Here is a 23143-nt window from a genome sequence, read left to right as displayed (position 1 = left end):
AATTGTCTGTCTTTATTCAAAATCCCGACATTGAAGAGATGTGGATCGACAAGACTGCTACCGTGAAGTGCACGGTAATCTGTACAGATCCCAAAGATATCCACATCTCTTGGCACGTGGGCGGGAAGGAGAAAACTAAAGGAATTCTCATCCATCAAGCGGAGAGGGACGGGTCCCGATACAGAGTGCTCAGCGAACTCCAGATCAGTGTGGAGGAGTGGTTCAGTGGGGTGGAATACGAGTGCTCTGCTCAGGAATCTCCATCTTCCCAAGTGTCAGCACGGACCAATAGTACCAAAGGTGGGTAGGAGACCAGCGATTAAATGGCCAGCATTAGTTAGCTGAGTCAAAATGTTTGACATTTCCTTTCTTTTCTTTTCTATTCCAGTCGAGATAAAAAGTCCCAAGGTCAGACTGCTGCCTCCATCACAGGAAGAGACCAACAATAGGAAAATGGCCACACTGGAGTGTGTGGTCTCTGGATTCTACCCGGACCAAATAAATGTCACCTGGGAGAAAGACAGCACTGTGGTCACCTCCAACACCAGCGCTACACCAACCACTCTGGAGCAGGGGTGGACTTTCAGGTCCAGACACTTCCTGACCATGAGTTTACAGGAGTGGAAGTCAGAATCAGTCTTCAGCTGTACAGTGATTCATCCCCCCTCCAACAGCAGTATCAAGAAGCAAGTGAAGAACATCCAAGGTAGGGTCCTGCGACTCAGTCCATTATTGATATTATTTACATCGTGCGATGAATTCAATATGAAATCATAGTGCAGCCTTAGTTTAGTTATGTGAGTAAACTGATAAATTTCAAAGTACAAAGTAGATTTAATATCAAAGTATCTGCACCATATACAACCTTGAGATTCTCCTGTTCCAGCCAGCCACAAAGGAAACTCAGTGGAATTCAGAGTTAAGAATCCAAGTGCAGAAAATAAAGAACAATTTGTGCAGACATTAACAATTTCCTACAACGAATCCACTGAACATGAACCATTCCGATATCTACCAACCTAAAGGCAGGAATCTTTTTTACTACAACTTTGAGTAATCTCTCCTGTTACGTACCCCGTAACTGGGTTGCCAAACCAGCAGAAATGGATCACTCAGTTGGAGTCTGGAGTACTAGAACTAAGAAAGTTTTATTAAAGAAACAAGCAACACAGTAATCGAAAGGATAATAAATGCAACAATTCAACAATGATAACCACACATGTGCACAGAATTAAGATAACAGCATCAATCAAGCTCTATCGTTGTCTAGGGGTAAATGACCAATTTCAAAATGACTCAAAGTTCAGTCCAGTTTGTAGTTCAGTTCGCAGTAATCGTTGCCATGGCGATGGACAAGGTGGGGGAAGAGAGACAGAGAGAACAACTCATCATTCAGCACAGCTTCACTCACAGACCAGCGAGATTGCTCACGAGCAACTTTTGGGCGGGTCCTTGGTGATGTCACCTGAGGTCACCGACTGTGACCCCTCCTCCAGATGCGGTCGATCCTCTGCAGTGAACCCGGCACCCAGGCAAGGGCGGACACACACCGGGTTCCCGCTGATCGTACCTTTCCACCCTGTGCGTTGTCCGGTACTTCTCACCACTCGTGAGAGGCGCACCGCTTCCAGGGTCTCGTTACCTCGGGTGGCATGTGTGTCTGTCTTAGCGAACCTGTCCCTTTTTATCCCCCTGCTGGGGTATCGCCTGTCCATCACTTCAAACAGTTCAGGGTTCAAAGGGGGGAGCCGCTCCAGACAGCTCTTCCTCCCACATCCCTTCATTACACATCTCCAGACGCTGCTCCATTGTTCCTTATCTCTCCTTCCCCTGAGGGCAGGTGGCAGACCAACTGCTGATGCCACTGATGCTAGCCCAGGCCAGCAAACATCTTAATTTTATGTGTATTCTCGTAACACTCCTAACTCCTTTATTCTCATTTTTTATCTATTTTGTTACAATTCATTTGCTGGTTTCCACACCTGTCTCTGGTATCCATTGGGATGGGTTTAACAGAGAGAGAGAGAGAAACATGTGATTCAAAATGACTTCCTCTCCCCTCTACATTTCAATTTGACTTCCTGTTATCCTTGTCACCAACTATTTCAATTTGACTTCCCATTCCCATTCTGACATGTTTGTCCATGGCCTCCTCTACTGCCATTGGTGAGGCCAAAGTCAGATTGGAGCAGCAACACCTCATATTCTTAGATTAGATTAAATTATGAGGACACTCATTCCTTGTTTATTGTCATTTAGAAATGCATGCATCCATTAAGAAATGATACAATGTTCCTCCAGGGTGATATCACAAAAAAAAAGGACAAACCAAAGACTAGCACTGACAAGACCACATAATTATATCATATAGTTACAGCAGGGCAAAGCAATACCATAATTTGATAAAGAGCAGACCATGGGAATGGTGAAAAAAAAGTCTCAAAGTTCCAATTGACTCCTGAAAGTACCCGATCGCAGGTGGCAGAAGGAAGAAACTCTGTCCAGGTATCTGCCAATCTGATGTCATGAGTACTGATTTCTACAACTGACAGTAATATCCCCCAATCCCCACTCCTCTATTCTTTCTTTTGTAATCCCCTCATCCCTTCACTTCTCCTCATCTGTCCATCATCTCCAGTTTGTTCCCCTTCTCCTGCACTTTCCTCCATGGTCTACTGCCCTGATAGATTCCTTCTGCTTCAGCCATTTATCTCTTCCACTTATCCCCTACCAGCTTCTTACTTCATACATCCTCTCCTATCCACAAACTTTCCACCTCACCTGGTCTCACCTCTCATCTGACAGAATGTATTCCTCTCTGCTCCTCCCACCTTCTTATTCTGGCTTCTGCCCACTTCCTTTCCAGTACCAGTGAAGCCACTTGGCCTGAAAGATCAACTGTTATTTTCCTCCATAGATGCTGCCTGACCTGCCGAGTTCCGCCAGCTCGTTGTGTGTGTTGTTCAAGATTTCCAGCATCTGTAGAATCTCTTGTGTTTCTGGTTGTCCATACACTCATTCATTTGTGTACATTGTTGCTTCAGTGAGACTCAGATCCCAATTCCAGTTTCCTTGGCCAGATTCCCTCCTGTCTGACATCAGTCAGCAAGAACTGGAACCTGTTTTTCACCCAGTGGCTGTGAGGCACGAGGTGATGAAGGTGAACGGGGCTGAAATTCCAAATTCACTCAGTCAAATGATGGATGACCCTTTGGTAATGTTGGGCATGAGACAAATTGGTGAGATGAGACACAGGGGTCTAATGAGTCTCCTGTCCAATCTGACATGCTTCGTGTATAGATCCTGGATCAGACAAACTGCTAAAGTTACATTGATCCATGTGCTGGACACTGAATTCAGTCCAAGAGGGAAACTCAGTGATTCCAAGGAGTGTCAGAAAGGAGAATGCTTTTTTAGAATTACCCAAGCATTGACAGAATTATATGCTTCTTGTGGAATAACACCAGCATTCAGCAATAAGGGGAGTGATCCTGAATCTGTCAGGATTTATGAGGGGATTGCATTTCCCAGGGACCGCTGAACATCAAGACCAGGCTGATACGGGACATAACTGAGAAACCTGCAGAAAACATGTTTAGCAACATCACAGTGCTGATTAAACTGAGATTCACAATTCAGTGTCCCTACAGTGTACATGTAGGTTTGCATATTTGTGATATTACACGACAACAATGATCATCTGGACTACACCCATGGACTTTCTACTTTCAAAGAAAATTGCTCATAATCTTTCTGAAATGAGAGATGTTGAGAAGTCCACATCACACTTTGTCAGATGATCCGGCCCGTTCAGACTGGAACTGTGAGTGTTACATCTGCTCTTTCTTCAGACAAAGACATTGACTCAGTCTCATTGAAGGCCTCGTCTGTGACACAACACAATAAGTCTCCACACTAAATGTCAAAGACGAAAAAGCCCACATGCCTGAAGGTGACTGAGTGTATAAATGGTGTATACCAGAGTTTCCCAACCTTTTTAGTGCATTGCCCCCAAAGCACATTCATACTTGCCAATGCCTCTCTAAAACACCTTCATACTTGCCAATGCCCCTGTTAAGCATAATATACTTTCTGGCACCCCCAGAGTGTAAAAACATGTCTACCATGTGTTAACATGAGAAAAGTCATTCTGCTTTAAATTTTTATTTGTCTTAAATCCTAGCTTACACAGTACCTGTGCGCCATACAGCAGCTTCAATATCAATGTGATCCTTGAGTATGGCTTTTAGCAAGAGTTGAAATATCTAGTTCAAGGCATGACAGCAAAAACCTTAGGCTCCCATATGTAACAATGTCCAAGTGGTTTCTGTTTTTCTGAGTATGTGGTTCACTGCACTGAAGCCTTTTTCAGCAAGGTAGGTGGATGGAAATATAATGAAAAGCAGTTTGGCTCTTCTCCAAAGACCAAGAAATCTCTTATGACAGCGCAGCCACATACCACAAAACCCGACAGTTTTGAAAAGCATTTTTGCCTCTTCATCATTCTGGATTTTGATAGTTCCTTCTCGCAAGCTCTCTTCCTGTTCTTCCACCTTGCAAAGAATTAGGTTAATTACCCAGTCTGGAATTTCTGGATCATTCAAATCCTCGAATCAATCTGAAAATCTTTCTTCGGTGACTTCAGGTGTAAGTGGTACTCTTGCAAATCACCATCTGTGATAGAGAGTGCCATACTTTCTTTGTGGGGAAACTGTGAGAACATTTTCCTCCCAATGTTTTGCTTATATAGTTCCAATTTGCCGATATAAGTGGACACGGCACTTTTGCCTGCATCAAGTTGAAATTCTCACCCTGCAGTTTCATATTTAGAATGTTCATTTTGTCATACAGATCAGCGAGGTATGCCACATCTCCACATAGAAGTTCAATCTTGTTTCCTAAGCTGTTGTCGAATTTGGGCAAAAATTCAACCACAGTGTCAAAAAGCTCAAGGAAAACTTTTAAGCAGCAGTCTTTTGACAGCCGATGCACCTCAGTGTGAAGAAGCAAGCGTTCAAATTCTTCATCATTTCTTGACTTAACTGGTAAAATATTCTGCTATTTTAATGGATGAGCTTTAAGTTTGTTGATAGCAGATATTACCAAGAGTCACGCTTGTAAAAAGTCGCTGGCTGAAGTTGTTGGTTGCAAGATATTGACGATGAATTGCACAATGGATTGCAAACAGACTTGGAATTTTTTTCCCATTAAACCAGCATGGTGACCTGTCATATATGGTGCTCCATCTGTTGCACAAAAATTATGTTCCCAATCAGAATACCTTTTATCCTCAATATACATTTTGAGCTCACAGTAGATTGATCCTTCATTGAATTTGTTTGTAGCTTTTTACAAAAGAGAAACTCTTGATAAACTTTTCCATTTTTGATAAATAGTACATATGCTATTTGGGGTCAGCCGGTTCACTGACTGGCTCTATTTCACCACTTGGTTCCAGCCAGCACTGTTTCGTTGCGCGACCTGTTTTCCGTACATCTGTGGACAAAGTTGAGAGTGTGTACCTGAACTACTAAATAGCCTGAACTTGTTCCATACTGCAAGTCAAGAAGAACTGTTGGGAACCTTGGTTGCTAATTTATGCATCCCCAATAATGTCTGTTTGGCTGGTAAGGAAGATGAGATTGCTGAGTTTCAAACACGTTGTGATGATGAGTGTTCACTGCCTGCAGAGCTATGGTTCTTCCTGTGTTCCAGTGCTTCATCTTTTCTTTTGAAGTGCCTGCTCTACTAATGGTCAGTCAGTTCTTGTGCCTTAGTTAGCTTATCGGTGCCCCAAAGAATCTTGAACTCCACCCGATGACTTCTATTTCCCTAAATGCCCCCTTAGGATATGTTCCTGCCCCCCTTTTGGCACAGTTCTGCTGCAGCTGGGAATCACTGGTGCACATTAAGTGCAGAGAGCAACAATGTAAGTGAACTGATAATCGTGCATCGGGAGACGACCTCAACAACTTCACCTAGTGCTGTCACACAAAAGTGACACCAACCCAGAGGACAGGTGCCACAAACGTTGATCAAAGAGCTGTTTTATACGTTTATCATTTCCTATCAATCACTGATCGCTCTAGAGCTGAGGGACTTGTCACCTCATTCCTGATGATGATTAAGGTTCAGCTGTATTGCTGCAGGTCTGGAGTCACATACCAGCCAGGCTTGATATGGATGATTGATTCTTTTCCCCAAAGGTACAAATACCACTCCAAATCCTTCCATTTCCTTCTTTTCATTCCGGAAAGCATATATGAATTGAATTTAAACTCCAATTTGCTTGGTTGGGATTTGAACCCATTTTGCCAGATTATCAGTCCCTAACTGAAGGATACACTCATGGCTGCTCATTTTAAGAGAGACAGAGGCTTCAGTGTTTGTCAGCAAGAATGCTAAAACCACAGGCACCAGCAGAAGTAGTGCAGGTGTATGAGTGAGCAGAGTTGAAAGAATACGATGTTTTCTGAAGTTTGTGTGGGTGGTGAAGGTTGCAGAGATGAGGAGAGGCACAGCCACAGTGAGACTGGAATGTCGGGATGTGAAGTTATTAAACTGAGTGAATCCCAGGCTCAGCCCAGATGGAGGAAGGGATTCTCATTGATTCACAGTGTTCATTGTTACTAATCAATCGCACCAAGTCTCCAGGCAAAGAATATACTGAGCTGTGTCTCTGCTGAGAAATCTGCATGCTTCTCTGTCCCACAGAGCTCTGTCTCACAGTGAACCCATTGGTACAGTTATTAGAAAAGGATTCTAGACCAAGAAAACAAAAGAAATGTCAAACATTTTGACTCTGGTAACTAAAGCTGGCCATTTAATTGCTGGTCTGTTCCCAAACTTTGGTACTATTGGTCACTTCTGACACTTGGGAAGATGAAGGAGATTTCTAAGCAGAGCACTCAAACTCCACCCCACTGTAGCACTCCTCCACCATAGCCTGTGGTTCACTGAGCACTCTGTATCGGGACCCATCCAAATCCAGTTAATGGGTGACAGGTCCTTTAGTTTTCTCCTTTCCACCCACAGGCCAAGAGATGTGGATATCTTCTGGATCAGTACAGATGACTGTACACTTCAAAACAGAGGTCTTGTCAATCCACATCTCTTCCACAATGGATCTGCCCAAGAAGACACCGTTCTCCCTTCCACTCAGGGATCTGATGGTGGATTTGAAACAATCACTTGCCTGACAGTGCCTGGCAGGAATAGACCAAAACGCACCTTCCTGTTTTATAGCGAGGTCAACATGACATATCAAGAGGGAGAGTGATGTCTGAAGAATAATTAATTTACTACAGTACTAGACTACTTAACTGATACTCCCACCCAACTCCTGTCCCTACGGTCAATCTTGTTGAGTGATGTACAGATGATCTTTACACTTTGAATCAATTCAGATCACCAGCAGCTTTAACCCCATCTACTGGGCAGGAAGGTGTAAGATTATATCACCTGTCCATTCTGTCCTAAGTAATTTTAGTTGTCTCTGTTTGCAGTTATAATGAAAATAAGTTCGTGAGAAAAGCTCACATCCCATGCTTTACCATCTGGAGAAAATCTCCCCTTCTCCTTTTCACTGTCTTCTCAGTGTTAGTTCCTCAAAAAATATCTCAGCAATGTTGTATTTGCTTCAGTCTCCAGTGCCTGTTTCCAGTGTTTCCTGAGAGACTCTTCTGTCGATTGTCCACTCACTGAAATGTAGGTGCCGAGATTATTTTTGAATTAATGCCCAATCCTCGAGTGAATGTTGTGACCTTGTGTCCTCAGATCCTCGACCAGGTTCAGACAGCACCTGCATTTATCATGGCTGACATAACCTCATCCCGATAGGATGTGATGTACAGAGGATAGAGAATGGGAATATGTGGGGCTCCCTTTTTTCCAAGCTTAAATCTATGAATCTTCTATTTCCAGGTGGAAAATGTCCCCGCTGTTTTTCGAAGTGTGTGCCAATGCTATTTCTCATGAGTAATTTCAATGCAACATTCTCAGATGGTTCAATCCGACAGTATCATTGTTCAGCAGGAAAGTGTGAAATAAAGCGATTGGCTGTGTATACAATTTGTCATTGAATTTTATTACAATCCATTTGCTGCTTTCCAGACATGTCTCTGACTTGGGTTTAACACAGAGAGAGGAAAACATGTGATGCAAACTAACTATCTCTCCCCTCCACATTTCAATTTGATTTTTTATTATCCTCGTGGCCACATATTTCAATTTGACTTCCCATTCCTATTTCTGACATTTCTGTCCATGGCCTCCTCTACAGCCATGGTGAGGCCAAAGTCAGATTAGAGCAGTAACACCTCATATTCTGTCCAGATATCTGCAAATCTGATGTCATGAGTACTGATTTCTATAACTCCCAGTAATCTCCCCCAATCCCTGCTCCTTTATTATTTCTTTTCTAATCCCCACATCCCTTCACTTCTTCTCACCTGCCCATTTGGATCCCCTCCTCCTGCACTTTCCTCCATGGTCCACTGTCCTATCAGATTCCTTCTGTTTCAGCCATTTATCTCTTCCACTTATCCCCTACCAGCTTCTTACTTCATACCCCCTCCCCCATCCACACACTTTCTCCCTCACCTGGTCTCACCTCTCATCTGATGGAATGTATTCATAGAAACATAGAAGAAACAGAGAAAACCTGCAGCACAATACAAGCCCTTCGGCCCACAAAGCTGTGCTGAACCTAGGGTTACCCATAGCCCTCTATTTTCCTAAACTCCATGTACATATTCCTCTCGACTCCACCCACCTTCTTATTCTGGCTTCTGCCCACTTCCATTCCAGTACCAGTGATGTCTCCTGGCCTGAAAGATCGACTGCTTATTCCTCTCCAAAGATGCTGCCTGACTTGTTAAGTCACTCCAGCGTTTTGTACGTGTTCACGATTTCCAGTATCTGCATAATCTCTTGTGTTTCTGGTTGTCCATACACTCATTCATTTGTGTACATTGTTGCTTCAGTGTGACTCAGATCCCAATTCCAGTTTCCTTGGCCAGACTCCCACCTGACTGACTCCAGTCAGAAAGAACTGGAACATGTTTTTCACCCAGTGGCTGTGAAGCACGAGGTGATGAAGGTGAATGGGGCTGAGATTCCAAATTGACTCAGTCAAAGGATGGATGACCCTTTGATAATGTTGGGCACAAGACAAATTGGTGAGACAAGACACAGGGGTCTAACCAATCTCATGCCCAACCTGACATGTTTTGTGTGTAAATCCTGGATCAGACAAATTGCTAAAGTTACATTGCCAGACACTGAATTCAGTCCAAGAGAGAAACTCAATGATCCCAAGGAATGTCAGAAAGGAGAATGTTTTGTTAGAACTACCCAAGCATTGAGAGAATTATATGCTTCTTGTGGAATAACGCCAGCATTCAGCAATAAGGGGAGCGACCCTGAATCTGTCAGGTTTTATGAGGGGATCGCATTTCCCAGGGACTGCTGAACATCCAGACCAGGCTGATATGGGACATAACTGAGAAACCTGCAGAAAACATGTTTAACAACATCACAGTGCTGATTAAACTGAGATTCACAATTTAGTGACCCTTCAGTGTACATCTAGGTTTGCATATTTGTGATATTACATGACAACAATGATCATCTAGACTACACCCACAGATTTTCTGTTTTAAAAGAAAATTGCTCATAATCTTTCTGAAATGAGGAATGTTGAGAAATACACATCATACTTTGTCAGATGATCCGTCCCAGTCAGACTGGAACCGTGTGTGTTACATCTGCTCCTTCTTCAGACAAAGACACTGACTCACAGTCTCATTGAAGTACTCAACCATGACACAAACACAATCAGCCTCCACACTAAATGTCAAAGAACAAAAACACCCCACATGCCTGAAGGTGACCGAGTGTCTAAATGTGTGTAAATAACACAAAGTGCAGAGAGCTGCAATGTAAATGAACTGATGATAATGATGTTATAAGTATCACCCCTTGTATTAATGATCAGCGAGGCACAGGGAGACTCTCTATTTACCAACAAGTACCTTTATTGTCTCAATGTAAGAACATGTGAACTTACACAACCAATACCGGTGTGCACAACTGCTGAGTTTTCCTGACCTTCCACGAACAGTCAAAGATTGAAAAGATTATACCAGTTAAAAAGGAGACTTTACTGCTGGCTGCATGTTCCTCGTATCCCCGTTTAAAATTTCCACATCCATGAGGCACCTCATATCTGCAGTTGTGAATCTCCAACAGAGCCACTGCTGCCAGCACACTTGAAGCACCTGCTTTTAATTTCATTCCTTACTAACTCAAATGTTACAGTCCAGTGTTATTGGCTATAGTCAACAGAATGACCTCTAACACCTACTTACTGGCTCTGATCAAGAAATGACAACTGGTAATCTATGGCTCATATTTCTCAATCAGCAACCAGCCTGATCACGCAGGGCAGAGACAGACCCCAACAGTCACAAATCTGCAAGTTATGTCCAACCAAAGAACATCTCACATATATCTTATTTGGAAATGATCCCTGGTCCAGCAGATTTGAGTGCAATCACACAAAACTGACTCTAACCCAGAGGGCAGGTGACCCAACACTTGATCAAAGAGCTGTTTTATTCATTTATCATTTCCCGTCAATCACTGATCTCTCTGGAACTGAGGGACTTGCTGCCTCATTCCTGATGGTGATTCAGCTCCAGCCGTGTTGCTGCAGGTCTGGAGTCACAAACCAGCCAGACCAGACCAGACTTCTCTCCGGAAATTACCACAGAGAATAACACTACAAATACCTCCGTAGTCTTCTTTTTATTCCAAAAAGCATTGATGAATTGAATTTAAACTCCCATCCACCGGGTTGGGATTTGAACCCACTTTGCCAGTTCATCAGTCCCTAACTTATGGATACACTCTGACCATGGCTGCTCATTTCAAGTGAGACAGAGGCTTCAGTGTTTGTCAGCAAGAATGCTAAAACCACAGGCACCAGCAGAAGTAGTGCAGGTGTATGAGTGAGCAGAGTTGAAAGGATACAATGTTGTCTGAAGCTCGTGTGGGTGGTGAAGTTTGCAGAGATGAGGAGAGGCTCAGCCACAGTGAGACTGGAATGTCGGGATGTGAAGTTATTAAACTGAGTGAATCCCAGGCTCAGCCCAGATGGAGAAAGGGATTCTCATTGATTCACAGTGTTCATTGTTACTAATCAATGGGCTGATTCTCCAAGCAAAGAATATACTGAGCTGTGTCTCTGCTGAGAAATCTGCATGCTTCTCTGTCTCACAGAGCTCCATCTCACAGTGAACCGATTGGTACAGTTATTAGGAAGGGATTCGAAACCTCGTTAGCACATCCTTTGTTCTGAATTTCTTTTCTCAATCAAACTTATAGGAATATGAGGCACGTGACTCAGCCCCGGGTGTTTCTGTTATTCTGTTTGCATTAAATGCAGCTGTCCTGTACTGATGATCTGCCTGGACCTGACACAACCAATGGAAATATCTCCAGTAAGATTCTGAGCATTTCCATTTCTAATCCACAGAATTGGCTGTCTTTATTCAAAATCCCCACATTGAAGAGATGTGGATCCACAAGACTCCAACCGTGAAGTGCACAGTTATCTGTACAGATCCCGAAGATATCCACATCTCTTGGCACGTGGGCGGGAAGGAGAAAACTAAAGGGGTTCACACCCACCAAGCGGAGAGGGACGGGTCCCGATACAGAGTGCTCAGTGAACTCCAGATCAGTGTGGAGGAGTGGTTCAGTGGGGTGGAGTACGAGTGCTCTGCTCAGGAATCTCCTTCATCTTCCCCAGTGTCAGCACGCACCAATAGTACCAAAGGTGGGCAAGAGACCAGCAATTAAATGGCCAGCATTAGTTACCTGAGTCAAAATGTTTGATATTTCCTTTGTTTTCTTGTCTGCTCCAGTCGAGATAAAATATCCCAAGGTCAGTCTGCTGCCTCCACCTCAGGAAGAGACCAAGAATTGGAAAACGGCCACACTGGAGTGTGTGGTCTCTGGATTCTACCCGGATCAAATAAATGTCACCTGGGAGAAAGGCAGCACTGTGATCACCTCCAACACCAGCACTACACCAACTGCTCTGGAGCAGGGGTGGACTTTCAGTGTCAGACACTTCCTGACCGTGAGTTTACAGGAGTGGAAGTCAGAATCAGGCTTCAGCTGTACAGTGATTCATCTTCCCTCCAACAGCAGTATCAAGAAGCAAGTGAAGAACGTCCACGGTAGGGTCCTGGGACTCAACCCATTATTGAAATTGTTTACATTGTGCTATGAATTCAAGGTCAGCACGAAGTTACAGTGTAGCCCTGGTTTAGTTATGTGACTGAACTGGTAAAGTTCGAAGTACATTTATTATCAAAGTATGTGCACCATACACAACCTTGAGATTCTCTTCTTGCAGGCAGCCACAAAACAAAGAAATACAATAGAATTCAGAGTCAAACATCCAATGTGTGAAAAAGATAGAACAAATTGTGCAAACAGTAACAAAATTCAAACAAACAATCCACGGAAACTGAACCGCAGAGCCCCCAGAAGTAAACCCACAGCCACGTTGCCAGTTCAGCACTGCAACTGGTGCAGGAGAACAATGGCTGCAGGCCACGGCCGTGGAGCCAGGCTCAGTGCTGAGGTGAGTGCCGATGGCTGCAGGCCGCAGCTGCAGAGTCAGTTCAGTGCTGAGGTGAGTGAAGCCTCATTGAGAAGTGAGCTGAATATTGGTTCCTACTTCACCTTCACCCTCAACGCATTAATCTTTTTAATCTCAATTGGCACGTAAATTGGCCAATTGTTGGTTCGGCCTTCTCTTTAGTTCTTCTCGTCTTAATCTTTCTAATCTAGAATGGCACTTAAATCGGCCAATCATCCATTTGTTTTTCACTCTCAACCAGCATAATCCAGAAGCTTCACCGTAGAAATAATTTTATCTCAGAAAATACGTTGATAACTCGAAAAGAATCCAGACTAGTTCACTGGAGAGGCACTCTGGAGATCTGTTCAAAATGCTGTCTCCCTCTGCCTTTGAACAATATCCCAGCCTCAGTTGTGACTGAATTTCCAGCAGAGCAGCTCTCCCTCTGCTCCTGTGTGGGAATAATCAGCCTGTACAATGTGTAGAAGCCTCTGGAGGGCGGCCTGAACACACAACATTCTGACAAAGCAGCAGCTAATTTTAGTTACATCTCATAGAGAAAAAAAAGTGCATTTAAATAATTGTGACAAAAACTAAATATTTCTGATATTTAAGTTTTGAAATATAATGTGTATTTTCTAGAATATTTTCAAGTTAGTCTTGGCTCTGTTTCCCGTTCCACAGACACACTTTGAAAGGCTGGGTATTTTCTATTTTTGTACAGTTTAAGAGACCATGAAACTGCAAAAGCAATGTAAGGGAAATCTTGATTATTTATCTTCATTCAGGGTGTTCACCCTGTCTGCTCAATAGGCGAGATTCCTTTCTTTACCAGTGTAGATAGGTCTCCTCTATCTTAATGGGACTGGAAAATAATTGACCAGAGATTGTGATGTTTCTCCCAGATGACTGTTCAGATACCCACCCTCAGTCACTTTAAGCATATCTTCCTTCAAAGAGATCTGGACAAAGAGGCAATGACCATTCTGTGTGAGGTGGTTCACAGTGATTTACAGGGATTGAGTGTCACCTGGGAGATGGACGGAAAGAAGAAGGAAGATGGGCTGAGGACTCTGGGTCAAGACAGCAACGGAGGTGAAGAGGTGATCACCAGCAGACTGACAGTCCCTGCTGCAGAGTGGAACAGTGGGGCTGAGTACTCGTGTGTGATACAGGACAAGAGTTTGCCAACACCGGTGAAGAAATCCATCAGGAAGGACACAGGTACGTGTGAACAGAATTTAGTGTGAGTCTGATCTTAGCAATTTGACAGATTAATCACCATCCAGCACTGTGATAGACTATAGAAAATAGGAACAGGAGCAGGTCACTGGGTCTCTCGATCTGCTCAACCATTCTATCTGGTCTCGGCTGATCATCCAAATTCAATTCCTGTTCCTGCTTTCTCCGGATATCCTTTGTCCCATTCACCCGAAGAAGTATATACAACCCATTCTTGAATATATTAGGTGATAATTCTTCAAGTGCTTTCTGTGGGAGAGAGTTCCACAGGCTCTCACCCCCTCTCACACGTACACAGCTTAGACTGCCACCCCTGCTCCAGGGGAGATGGAACAAACAGCACAGGATGATGCAAGTCCAGGGGCCGAGTTCCACTTTCTGTCGAGCTGCTGTGTTCAGCGACTCTCATTGATTAAACTGAATAGATTAACCTCACTGGAAGCTATAAAATGCAGCAGATTCAAGATTTCCAGTCTCCTCTTGACAGCTCATGGAGTAAGACGTATTTGTCGCGGCTCCATCTTTCACAACTTACTGTTAGATTAATTTAAAGTTTGAAGATTTATTACTTTTGCTGAAGGATTTACGATTTAATTACAATGGCTGATACTCGAGCTGGAATTGAATTAAGAGGTGGCAAAACTCTTCCTGAAGTTGAACAAACAAAGAAATCAGAGGAAGTCTCTACTTCAGAAAGAATGCTGTCTTTAATAGAAGCTATTAATGCGAATATCGGTACGGTGGACACCAAAATTGATAAGTTGACGAACGCTAATGAAAAGTTTGAAAAAACCACTTTCGCTGTTCAGGAATCTTTGAAGAATCTGGAGGTTCAATATCAGACGCTTGAACAGAGCACTCATAGAATGGAAAGAGAACAGGAGTCAATAAGTCAAACTATTAAAGAACAATAATTGAAGATGTCTTTTATGGAAAAGAAAATTAATGAGGTTACTTCGGAGTTATCAAGAATTAAGAAGAAAACGATCGATCTGGAAAGCAGAGGTCACAGGATGAATTTAGGCATACTGGACTTGCCTGAAAATACGGAAACCGATGAGCCATTAAAGTTTTTTTCGAACTTGTTACATTCACTTTTTAGTGCTATTCTTGAAGCCTGTCCGATACTGGACAGAGCCCACCGAATTTGACGTCCTAAGCCTTCAGCTGAAATGAAACTACGTCCTGTGATATTGTGCTCACATTATTTCACAACCAAAGAAGCTATTGTCTAGGATGTAAGCAAAAGGGATAAGCTAATATATAACGATGTAAAGATTCATACAGTTGAAGATTTTACCCCAGAGATTTATGCTGAAAGAATTAAATATCGGGAAGTCGTGGTTGAACTTTGTAAGATTAACTGTCGTCCCTCTCTGTGCTTTCTGGCTCGTCTGATAATTACTCCACCTAATACTTGTCCAAAACGGATTGACTCCCCAGAGGACGGTTGGAAATTTATAAAGGAGTTTAAGCCTATTTCACAAGCAATTTGAAAAGTTAATCCTTAGCTGGGAGCTGTTTGTAACGGCTTCGATGAAAGTCTGCTCCATATTTTATGAGTCCCCAGACATGGATTTGGTTGACTTACTTAGATTTATTGTTGTTTGCTTTAATAGTTAATATAGTTTGGATTTTATATATATATATATATATATATATATTTACTTATTTTTTCTTTGATTTGTAAGTCTTTAACATTAGTTGTAGTATATTAGTTGGTTGGATTTATCTTTTTTTGAATACATGGTCACGTATTTTAAATGACTTTGAGATGGCCGTTGTTAGTAAGGTGTTAACTATGGTTAGACGTAATACGAAAATATTTGGAACTTGTTTTTTTTTATGTATCCTTTGTTATGTCTTTTTGGTGGTGGTAACGTATTACTTTGTAAACAGGGGCTGCTAACTAGAGACCGTGTCAAGGGTCATTAGAGTGGCATACTGTCTGCCTATTGGACGGTTTCAGGGTCTCCGGGGGAGGGGGGGGGGTGGGTCTATTAGATTAGAGTTTTTTCTCAGCTGGGCAGTCCTGAGAGGTTTTTTTGTGAATTATCTTGGTTTTCTTTCTGATCGAGTCATGCTTTGTCCTTTCTTCGGACTTAGTCTGCGCCTGCAGATTAGCTTACTTTATAAAATTTTAAATTAAACTTTAAATATGGATCTTAATAAAATTAACATAATATCTTGGAATCTGAATGGTATGAACCAACCTATTAAATGCAGAAAGATTATTAAGAAATTAAAAACACTTCATGCAGATATTATTTTTGCGCAGGAGACTCATATCCGTAGGCAGGATGAAAGTCGTTTATTTAATTTTGGAAGGAACCCTTATTTCATTATTTATCAGTAAATAAAATAAGAGGGGTATCTATTTTTATTAATTCTAAAATCCCTTTTGTACATTTTAATACTGTTACTAATTTAATTGGAAGATATTTAATTGTTACTGGTCTGTTATGTGGTCAAAAGGTGGCTTTGGTGTGTGTTTATGCACCTAATATAGATAGCCCTGAATTTTTTAAGAAGCTATTTTCTGTGCTGCCAAATTTAAATGAATATAAGTTGATTATGGGTGGTGACTTCAACTGCTGTCTCAATCCGTTGATTGACAGATCATCCACCAATCCAACACTTGAGGAGGTGACCAAGCATATAGATGAGGGTAGTGCAGTGGATGTGATCTATATGGATTTTAGTAAGGCATTTGACAAGGTTCCACATGGTAGGCTTATTCAGAAAGTCAGAAGGCATGGGATCCAGGGAAATTTGGCCAGGTGGATTCAGAACTGGCTTGCCTGCAGAAGGCAGAGGCTCATGGTCGAGGGAGTACATTCAGATTGGAGGATTGTCACTAGTGGTATCCCACAAGGATCTGTTCTGGGCCCTCTACTTTTTGTGATTTTTATTAACGACCTGGATGTGGCGGTAGAAGGGTGAGTTGGCAAGTTCACAGACCACACAAAGGTTGGTGGTGTTGTAGATAGTGTAGAGGATTGTCAAGGATTGCAGAAAGACATTGATAGGATGCAGAAGTGGGCTGAGAAGTGGCAGATGGAGTTCAACCCGGAGAAGTGTGAGGTGGTACACTTTGGAAGGACAAACTGCAAGGCAGAGTACAAAGTAAATGGCAGGATACTTGGTAGTCTGGAGGAGCAGAGGGATCTGGGAGTACATGTCCACAGATCCCTGAAAGTTGCCTCACAGGTGGATAGGGTAGTTAAGAAAGCTTATGGGGTGTTAGCTTTCATAAGTCGAGGGATAGAGTTTAAGAGTCGTGATGTAATAATGCAGCTCGATAAAACTCTGGTTAGGCCACACTTGGAGTACTGTGTCCAGTTCTGGTCGCCTCACTATAGGAAGGATGTGGAAGCATTGGAAAGGCTACAGAGGAGGTTTACCAGGATGCTGTCTGGTTTAGAGAGTATGCATTATGATCAGAGATTAAGGGAGCTAGGGCTTTACTCTTTGGAGAGAAGGAGGATGAGAGGAGACATGATAGAGGTGTACAAGATAATAAGAGGAATAGATAGAGTGGATAGTCAGCACCTCTTCCCCAGGGCACCACGGCTCAATACAAGAGGGCATGGCTTTAAGGTAAGGGGTGAAAAGTTCAAGGGGGATATCAGATGAAGGTTTTTTACTCAGAGAGTGGTTTGTGCGTGGAATGCACTGCCTGACTCAGTGGTGGAGACAGATACACTAGAGAAGTTTAAGAGATAACTAGACAGATATATGGAAGAATTAAGGTGGGGGGTTATATGGCAGGCAGGGTGTAAGGGTCGGCACAACATTGTGGATCGAAGGGCCTGTACTGTGCGGTACCATTCTATGTTCTATATGTTCCTAATAAAGTTGTGACTTGTATTAATTCTTTTTTATTAGAATATGGGTTGGTTGATATTTGGAGAGTTAGACATCCTAAAGATAAGGATTTTTCTTTTTTTCACATATATACCATAAATACTCAAGAATTGATTTTTTTTTTGCTGGACATGCAATTGGTGCCCACTGTTGCTGATTGTGCATATGACGTGATTGCGTTGTCGGATCATGCACCCATGAAATTAACTTTGAAGTTTTCGGATAATATTTTGAAGATACCTCAGTGGAGATTTAATGCTACATTGTTACAAGATTCAACCTTTGTAAATTTTATTAAAGAGCAAATTTCTCTATTTTTTGACTTAAATACAACTGAAGGAATGGCAAATTTGGTTATTTGGGATATGATGAAATCTTTTCTTAGGGGGCAGATAATTTCATACTCAGCAGGTTTAAGAAGGAAAACCAAGGCTGAACTTCTAGTGATTACTAATAGCATTAAAGAAATAGATGAAGTTTATTCAGTAATGCCTAGTGAAGATCTATTTAAGGAAAGGGTGGAACTCCAAACACAGCATGATTTTCTTTTGACTTTTCCTATTGAGCAACAACTTCTTAAATCTAAAAGTCAATTTTATATACATGGGGACAGGTCAGGCAAATTATTGGCTGGTCAATTAAAAGCAAATATAGCTGGAAGACAGATCCTGAAAATACGAAGACCTGATAGAACCGAAATGGTAGATCCTTATGAAATTAATAAGGTATTTATGGATTTCAACTCTAACCTTTATAAATCTGAATTTTCAGGCAATATTACTTTTATGAATAGATTTTTGCAAAAAATGAATATACCTAAAATTTCTATCCAAGATATGAATACATTAGATGCACCTATTAAATAAGAGGAAATAGCAAGAGCTATATCCTCTTCCCAACCAGGTAAGGCTCCGGGACCAGATGGATATACAGTGGAATTTTATAAGACTTTCACTGAAATACTTTCATCTGATTTATGTCAAATTTTCACTGATTCTATATCCTCTGGGAATCTCCCGAAAACTTTTTATGAAGCATCAATCTCATTAATTCCCCCAAAGAAAAAGATTTATCTGAATGCGCTTCCTATAGACCAATCACTCTACTGAATGTGGATTTTAAAATTCTTTCTAAGATCTTGGCCAATAGACTTCAGAGTATTTTACCTAGTGTTATTTCCAATAATCAAACTGGATTTATTAAAAATAGATATTCGCATTTTAACATTGGAAGATTATTAAACATTATTCACTCTTCTTCATCAAAAGAATCTGAATGTATTGTTTCTCTTGATGCAGAGAAAGCCTTGGATAGGGTGGAGTGGTCTTACTTACTTGAGGTTTTGGAAAGATTTAATTTTGGTCTACGATTTATTTCCTGAATCAAATTGATCTATCAAGCCCCTATGGCTGCAGTTATAACCAATAATCAAAACTCTCCTTACTTTAGATTATACAGAGGCACTCGGCAGGGATGTCCTCTAAGCCCTTTATTATTTAACTTGGCTTTAGAACCCCTTGCTATTGCTCTTAGAGATTCCAATACTGTTCCGGGTATTCAGAGAGGGGACAAAGTACACAAGGTTTCGTTGTATACAGAGTTTATATTTCAGATTATATTTAGTTTATATTTCAGATCCTAGGAAATCTATTCCTTCTATGTTGTCTATATTTTCTGAATTCAGTAGTTTTTCTGGATATAAATTAAATTTACATAAAAGTGAGTTATTTCCCATTAATAATTACTCAGATCAATAACATCAAGTACCTTTTAGTATTGCTAAATATTACTTTATTTATCTTGGTATTAAAATTACTAAAAATTTTAAAGGACCTGTATAAATATAATTTTCTCCCATTAATTGATTACACCCGACAAATGCTTTCTAAATAGTCACCTATGACATTATCATTAATAGGTCGAATTAATGCTATTAAAATGATAGTTCTACTGAAATTTTTATATATATTTCCTTCCTTCGGTCCTAAAACATCTTTTGACAGAATAGACTCGATAATCTTATCGTATATTTGGAATAATAAAAATCCTAGATTGAGTAAAGCTGTATTGCAGAAAATAAAAAAGGATGGTAGTATGGTTTTGCCAAATTTTAGAATGTATTATTGGGCAATTAATATTAGATATATTAATTTTGGATTCATTATTCAAATGTCCTTCATGGTTGGATTTGGAGGAAAACTCAGTGAAGAGGTTCTCTTTGGCCTCTTTACTGGAAGCTCCTCTTCCATTTTTGTTTTCTAAGATCAGTAGACAAGACTTTAATTCCATTGTTAAACATACATTAAGAATTTGGAGCAACACACATAAAAATTGCTGGTGAACGCAATAGGCCAGGCAGCATCTATAGGAAGAGGTACAGTCGACGTTTCGGGCCGAGACCCTTCGTCAGGACTAACTGAAAGAAGATATAGTAAGAGATTTGAAAATGGGAGGGGGAGGGGGAGAACCGAAATGATAGGAGAAGACAGGAGGGGGAAGGGATGGAGCTAAGAGCTGGAAAGTTGATTGGCAGAAGGGATATGAGAGGATCATGGGACGGACGGGAGGCCAAGGGAGAAAGAAAGGGGGAGGGGAAAGCCCAGAGGATGGGCAAGATGTACAGTGAGAGGGACAGAGGGAGAAAAAGGAGAGAGAAAAAAATATATATATAATAATAAAAGATAAATAACCAACAGATGGGGTACGAAGGGGACATGGGGCATTAACGGAAGTTAGAGAAGTCAATGTTCATGCCATCAGGTTGGAGGCTATCCAGAATATAAGGTGTAGTCCTTCCAAACTGAGTGTGGCTTCATCTTGACAGTAGAGGAGGCTGTGGATAGACATTTCAGAATGGGAATGGGACATGGAATTAAAATGTGTGGTCACTGGGAGATAGTCATAGTCATAGTCATAGTCATACTTTATTGATCCTGGGGGAAATTGGTTTTCGTTACAGTTGCTCCGTAAATAATAAATAGTAATAGAACCATAAATAGTTAAATAGTAATATGTAAATTATGCCAGTAAATTATGAAATAAGTCCAGGACCAGCCTATTAGCTCAGGATGTCTGACCCTGCAAGGGAGGAGTTGTAAAGTTTGATGGCCACAGGCAGGAATGACTTCCTATGATGCTCTGTGCTGCATCTCGGTGGAATGAGTCTCTGGCTGAATGTACTCCTGTGCCCACCCAGTACATTATGTAGTGGATGGGAAACATTGACCAAGATGGCATGCAACTTAGACAGCATCCTCTTTTCAGACACCACCGTGAGAGAGTCCAGTTCCATTCCCACACATCACTGGCCTTACGAATGAGTTTGTTGATTCTGTTGGTGTCTACCACCCTCAGCCTGCTGCCCCAGCACAACAGCAAATATGATAGCACTGGCCATCACAGACTCGTAGAACATCCTGCTATCTCTGGCGGAAAGAGCATAGGTGTTCAGTGAAACGGTCTTCCAGCCTGTGTCAGGTCTCGCCAATATATAGAAGGCCGCATCGGGAGCACCGGACGCAGTATATCACCCCAGCCGACTCACAGGTGAAGTATCACCTCACCTGGAAGGACTGTCTGGGGCCCTGATTGGTGGTGAGGGAGGAAGTGTAAGGGCATGTGTAGCACTTGTTCCGCTTACAAGGATAAGTGCCAGGAGAGAGATCGGTGGCAAGGGATGGGGGAACGAATGGACAAGGGAGTCACGTAGGGAGCAATCCCTGCGGAAAGCAGAGAGAGGGGAGGGAAAGATGTGCTTAGTGGTGGGATCCCATTGGAGGTAGTGGAAGTTACGGAGAATAATATGTTGAACCCGGAGGCTGGCGGGGTGGTAGGTGAGGACAAGGGAACCCTATTCCTTGAGGGGTGGCTGGAGGATGGGGTGATAGCAGATGTGTGTGAAATGGGAGAGATGCTTTTGAGAGCAGAGTGGATGGTGGAGGAAAGGAAGCCCCTTTCTTTAAAAAAGGAGGACATCTCCTTCTTCCTGGAATGAAAGGCCTCATCCTAAGAGCAATTATTCAATATTTTCATTTGATTTGATTTATTACTCTTACAATTATTTATTTTTGAAGTTCTACATTTGATCAGAAAGTCTTTCCTTTTTTTTTGGTCGTATCCTCAGAATGGACTGCCCAGTCCCCCTTTTTTTTTCCTTTTTTCACATAATGCAGTGTTTTTTTTTCTTTTCTTTATTAAAATTTAAAGTTTTTTTTTCTCTCTTTATGAACTGATAACAGGAGAATTAGCTGTCTTCTTTTTTATTATATACTACATATTAGCTTAATACAATGTAGATTTTGATAATGTTTATTTCACTTTCTGTTTGTATTGTTAGAGATACATATTTTTGAGATAATTCTCCACTTGTTTGTATATGTGCTCTTTTTAAATCAATAAAGAGATTGATAAAAATAAGATTCAAGATTTCCACTCCACCAATCCCAACAATGAGCAGAAAGGGAAAAGCCTTTAGTTTCAGATAAAATGAAGCCTCTCAGATTTAGAAATTGTTCATGTTGATGCAAGACCAGAATGTGTCGGGTAAGTAGGGAATTATTGGAAGATTCATTCTAACTGAGATTCTCTCTGTTCCAGCTGGTGTTGTGACTCGTCCTCATGTCTACCTCCTCCCTCCTTCATCGGATGAGGTAGACACCGATCAGACTGTGACCTTGATGTGTCTGATCACCAAGTTCTTTCCCGCAGACATCTATGTAGCCTGGATGGCCAATGACACCCTTCTGAAGACAGGGTTTGTGAACCAGCCAGTGACCAAGGACCCCAGAAATGGCTGGAACACAATGACCAGTCAGCTGAAGGTTTCTCCTGAGGAGTGGAATAGCGGCACCACTTTCTCCTGTGTGGTGGGTCACAAGTCGCTCACAACCAACCTGTTCCGAAGCATCAATAAATCTCACAGCAAACCCACCCTGGTCAATGTCTCACTTGTTCTGACTGATAGTTTTAAATCTTGTGTGTAATACTGTGTGATTCAATCCATGAAACCCTAGTTATGTTAGTTTTATGATTATTAACTACCACAGAGGATTATTTAACTGATTAAAACATGATAAAAGCCTGGACCTTTTAAAATAATTAAAAATGAAATTAAGATCAAGAACCAAATTAAACTACAAACATGATTCACCACAAATCTCTGAGTTTGTGTGTACATTCTCAGACCTTCTTCTGCCACCTTTGAATGGATTGCAACCCTGTGTAGGACTGCACAATGTATTAAATCTTCCTGATGAAGGGCCTCGGCCCGAAACATCGACTGTACCTCTTCTTATAGATGCTGCCTTGCCTGCTGCGTTTACCAGCATTTTTTGTGTGTGTTGCTTGAATTTCCAGCATTTGCAGATTTCCTCGTGT

The 23143-nt window shown here is 41.7% G+C and overlaps 1 pseudogene; it reads left to right on the top strand.

Moving 5' to 3' along the window:
• Positions 1-38: 38 nt before the first annotated feature.
• On the top strand, positions 39-22764 carry LOC134352425 (Ig heavy chain C region-like; annotated as a pseudogene).
• The last annotated feature ends 379 nt before the right edge of the window (positions 22765-23143 follow it).

Source organism: Mobula hypostoma, chromosome 10 (genome assembly GCF_963921235.1).
Source record: "Mobula hypostoma chromosome 10, sMobHyp1.1, whole genome shotgun sequence".
In the NCBI taxonomy this organism is placed as follows: domain Eukaryota; kingdom Metazoa; phylum Chordata; class Chondrichthyes; order Myliobatiformes; family Myliobatidae; genus Mobula; species Mobula hypostoma.
Note: the sequence above shows the minus strand (reverse complement) of the source record. Positions and strands in the feature narration are given on the sequence as shown.